This window comes from Triticum aestivum, chromosome 2B (genome assembly GCF_018294505.1).
Source record: "Triticum aestivum cultivar Chinese Spring chromosome 2B, IWGSC CS RefSeq v2.1, whole genome shotgun sequence".
NCBI classification, from domain to species: domain Eukaryota; kingdom Viridiplantae; phylum Streptophyta; class Magnoliopsida; order Poales; family Poaceae; genus Triticum; species Triticum aestivum.
This window is the reverse complement of record NC_057798.1, coordinates 153,402,209-153,407,558: the sequence shown is the minus strand read 5'-3', so window position 1 is coordinate 153,407,558 and position 5,350 is coordinate 153,402,209.

Sequence of the window (5,350 nt, the reverse complement as noted above, 5' to 3'; positions counted from 1 at the left end):
CCTCCGCCGTCGTAGCAGAAGCAGCGATCCCCATCGCCAGCAGCCCAAGAAAGGTTCCCCTCCCCTCCCTCCCTCCCTCCCTCCCCTACGCCTCCTCATGCGTGGCTCTACGGATCGGTGATCTTTATCGTTTCGTTTTTGTGCTGGATCGATTTAGTTGCTATGATTGATTTCGTTGATAGTTTAGTTCCCGATATCTCTAGTCCGGTTGATTATCACAATGTTGATTATCACAATGTTGAAAACTTATCATAATGTTGCTGTGATATTTAGTTGCTGTGATTGATTTCATTGTTGATTATCACAATGTTGAAAACTTATCTACTTTTTGCCCCCTACAGCAAGCAATAAAGTAATTCTATTAGTCGTCCATTGAGATATATATGAGTTATTACAATGTGAGAAGAACAATTCTCAAACTATAAATTTTATTAAAAATGAAAAATGAAACATAAACGGGTTTGCATATAATAAGTCTGGACAGATTAATTTCCATATTTATTTTATTCCAGTATATTTTCTCATATACAACCAAAGTTTTTTTGCGAGGTATAACAAAAGTTTCTTTTCTTATTTCCAGCCCCCTTCAATATTTTTCAGAAAGGAAATGTTCATCGCTGTGTTCCATGGTCGAGACTATCTCGCTTCTTTTTCTCCATCCAAAAACTCTCTAATCATTCCATCAGATATGCATATGCGCTAACCACCATTGAATACTTCTCAAGCCATCCCCAAGTAGTATCTTATAGTACAGCCAACTCTAAGAACTGTCCCAAAAGGCCAAAACATCACCTCGTTCCTTGCCAACGTGATTAGTGTGCACGTTGCCGCAGACTGCCTGTCTATTTGTATGCTCGGTTCAGCCTGCTACACACACAAATGCACAACAGTAGCAAGAAGGTGAACTTTTCTTGTTTGTAGATGGTTCTGGAAAACAGCAGAATCTTTACTATACTGCAGATGCATTGTAGCTGGCACTGTACATGCGAATCCCAACATTTTGGACCATTCAATGGACTATATCAACGGTTCAGATTCATTCCTATCATTGAGATTCAAATCTTCAAAACTCGTACACTATATAGTAATATAGATATGTTGGTCCTTGCTCAAGATTTGTATAGAGGAGGAATTGAAACATACTGTGTTTAAATAAAACATGATATAGTTGGAGCCAGAGCCCTATATGGACCTTACTGGTTCTTGCTGAAGATTTATTGTACTTTCTACTAACGGTATAACTTTTGTGATATGTATTGTTATGTTGGTAAAATAGACAACCTAGATTTACATGCAGGATCTCTAATCCAGAGAGGAGGGAGTATAAGATAGCAAATTTACTTGCAATAAAACAGGGGATGTTAATTGTAGTTTTGTTTTGGTCTGCAATTGCATATACGGACATTTATTTAATTACCACAAGATCTAAACCAGGATAAGAGCAAAGAGTAATTAGATCTGAACTGAAACTAGCTAGGAGCAGAGCACATTTTTGTAGAAGCAGAGTGCATGAAATATGGGGCTTTTCTGGATGCTGCTGTTCTTGGTAGGATGAACAAGTGGCACCTTGTAGGGTCTTGATTGGTTATGTTGCAAACTGAATATGTAGCTGCTAGGACCCAGTTTCCAATCTAGTCTGTAGTAGTGACATGCTAGTTTAGCACATACTGCTTGTAGTGGGTAGTAGTGGAATGATATTTTAGATGGTCTATTACTATGTAGGACCTTAATTGGTGGAGTCTCAACGCTGAACTGGGTAGTAGTTAGGAGTCAATTTCTTTAATCCTAGTGTAGCTGCTCTCTTAATACTTGTCTGTAGGTTCTTAATTGTTGGTGTCTCAAAAACTGAATATGTTTTCATAGCATAACTTGAGGGATAGTTTGTTTAGTAAAGTGCGAATTTAGCTATCCCTTACTATATAGATGATTGATCTTTGTCAAAAAATATGTGGATGATTGATAGTACGCTTCCTGTTTCTGCACATAGTGCACTCTGTTATGAACTATATGTATGCTGCACTTTCTTCGTCCGAGTGCATCGATGTAGACATTTTCCTGCTTGTTGTTGGGAGTGAAAATAAGAACCTCTTCTCCCTGGTTAGCAGTAAATACTGCATGCGCAATGCCTGCTGTTTTCTCTTCTGAAATTTATGAATGTCAGTGGATCAACATCTATGTGCCATAAATTGCATTTTCCCTTTTTGCTGCTAGTGCCCATTTTGAGTAATTGCTTAGACGGATGATCATGTGTGAGATGGTGGAGTGATTTGTTTTCTACATAAAGCTCTTTAGTCAGGCTGGTTTTCGTGAAATACACATGAAGCTTCACCAGCTCCTGTGGGTGTGGGATCCATGTGACATGTGACATTGCATCCATGTCCACCTGGGATAATGATTTTGCAGGTACCCCGAGAGGCCCTTGAGTTTGCCGGAATGTCGATTAACTTCCGTTCCGGCAAATTCGGGTACTCCATATGTCCTATTTTCAGCAAAGGTCATGCTGAAATTTTCCGTGAATTTTAGCATGACTTTGCTAAAAATAGGACATATGGGGTACTTGTGACTAATGCATGGGCCGGGGTATCGTAGTAGTTAATTAAGTAGGATCAAGTGCCCTGGCGTACTTGTGACTAATGCCTAAATGATAAAACCGAAATGATGAAAGCTTAGGCTTTTAGGGTGCCTCGGCGTCGAGAAACCCTCAATGATAAAAGCTTAGATTTTAGGATGCGTCGGTGTCGACAAACCCTAAATGATGAGACCATGATCTTGTTCCTTGACAATAACCAACTTTTTGACCAAACTTTGTTTCTATTTAGAGAGAAACATGGCCCACAACGATGAGGCCGGGGGTTCGGGCGGCAAGGCCTTCTGGGAGCTATCCCAGGAGATGGAGGAACAACCTCACTTGTATGAGGCCGCCGCCTTCCCCACCGATCCTGAGACCACTGATGGTGCCGCCGAGGATGACCACACTGATGCCACCACTGATGGTGCCGCCGAGGATGCCACCACTGATGATGGCGGCGCACGCACAGATGGCAGCCAACCGAAGAGGCAACGGAAGGACCGGCGCCCGACCGTGCTCCGCACCCTCAAGGAGGAAGTTACTGAAGTGGACTCCAACGGGAATCCAACGGCACCCGAACGAATAGTCAAGGGGTACTCGCTTCAGCTCGGGTGCATTGTCCGGAGCACCGTCTCGATCAACACCGAGAACCTAAGGCATCCTGACAGAGGGAATTTGCGCAACCTCCTCTTCACGAAGCTGCACGAACGATACAAGTTCCCCGCTGAATTTGCAAACACAAGCCTCAAAGGGAATAAAGTGAACAATGATGCCCTCACGAAGATGAGCAAGGCCCTGTCTACTTGGAAAAGCAATGTGAAGAGAATGATCGAGAAAGGTGAGAGTTATCAGAAGATCAAGGAGAAAAATCCTTCAATCACCGAAGATGACTACAATGACTTCAAGATCAATTGCTCGAGCACCGCAAACTCCCAATCAAGTGAGTGGGGGAAACAAATGCGGGAGCTGAACATAGGGGAACACACACTCGGTCCCGGCGGTTACAGAGTGGCGGAGCCTATATGGGACAAGGAGGAGGCGGACCATGCCGAGCAAGGCCTACCGCCCCTCTTCGATGAATACGGTGACAAGCAGACCAGGAACTTTGTCAGGGCCCGGTACAAGAAGGACCCGAAAACAAAGGAGCTTACCACGGATCCGAAGACCAGGCAGCTTGAGCTTGTTCTGGTAAGGAATACACCCCCGCGTAATTAGCTCCATATGGTTGCATTCTAATTAATGAAGCCAAATTTCTAAATGGTTCACATTCCTTCCGCAGGCGACTAAAAGCAGTAGCACGGGGTCGACTAAGAGCAACCCTTGGGACACCACTCTAAATAGGGGGTTGAATGTAATGAAGAACAAGGATAAGCTCAGTAAGCCAACGTCAACTGGTCGTGTGGCCGGCAAAGGCTTGTCAACAAAATGGGGGTCATACTATACCGCTGGTGTGCGGAAGGAGAAAAAGACCAGCTCGGAAAGCCAGGCGCGAGAGGTTCAAAAACTCAAGGCACAGGTGGCGCGGATTCCGGAGATTGTCCAAGAGCAAGTGGAACAACGACTCGGAGCAACGATCACCGCCATTGTGCCTACCTTGATCTCGGGGTTGAGTGCGTGGATTGCGGGCGGCCAACAGGGGCCGCCCCCGATTCCTAGCTTCACGGCTAGCAACTCGCATAATGCGATGGAGGGGCCATTGGTGCCTCCGGCGGAGGCGGCATTGGTGTCTCCGACGCCGGCACGGGATCTTAATGCACCCGGGTGTACGCCGGCCGGCACCTCTGCAGCAAGCGGCCCCTCCGTCAACTGCACGCCCGCCGTTGGCGGTGCCTCTACATTAGCCGAGCTCGACGACATCATCACGGTAACTAATTAAGCCTCTCTCGTCCGAGGACTTCATCTCCTTGCCTTTGACTGGGCATCCCTGACGCCCTACATGTTTTCGCAGGGCGCCGCCGACGTTCCGTGCGCTCTCCTCCACTTCGTGAACAACGAGTTGGTCGATGTCGCCAAGGGCAAAATAGTTCAACCAGGCAACCCCTTGTTCCATGGTACCCAGATGCCACCCAACTTGTTTAGGGTTCAACTGGTTCGGGTGCTGCCAGGCTGCGACGAGTTGTTACCTCCGATTCGACCCATCGGGGTCGACGATGATGACGTGATGACCCTCAGCGCATGCTTGAGCTGGCCCCTGCTTTGGCCGAAGAGCCAGATTCGTTTGGGGGCGGGGGACACCACCCCAAAGACAACACCGCCAGTCGTGCCGGCGCCAAGTCGGCCCCATGGCAAGACCGCCGCAACGGTGCCGGACATCCCTATGCCACTGGATCCAAACATGCATATGGCACAGGATCAGAACGACGACGACGATGATGATGATACATTTCGCAACGTCGATCAGTACTTTGCCGATAATGGGTACGATGGCGACTTCATGGGGCCTCCTTCTCAAGAACCAAACCCAACAAAAGACGTGTGCGATCTAGCTGGTACCGCGGAGAAGCCAAGTTGCAACAGGCGCCGTCTGGCATTCAGCTCTCAGGAGACGCCTCCAGCTGCCGACTTCACCGAGCCTCAGATAGGCGAGGTGCGAAATATTATCAGCCCCAACACACTCAAGAAGGCGGTCTGTGAGCAAAACTCGGTCCCATTACAGGAGAAGAAGGCACGCAAAAGAAAGACTAAGAAGGGTGCGACCAGCCGGCACAGAGTACGATCCGTGCTCACGACGGGCCACCTTCACCGCAGGATATCTCGAGGAGGGTGCATGTGGCGGGTAGG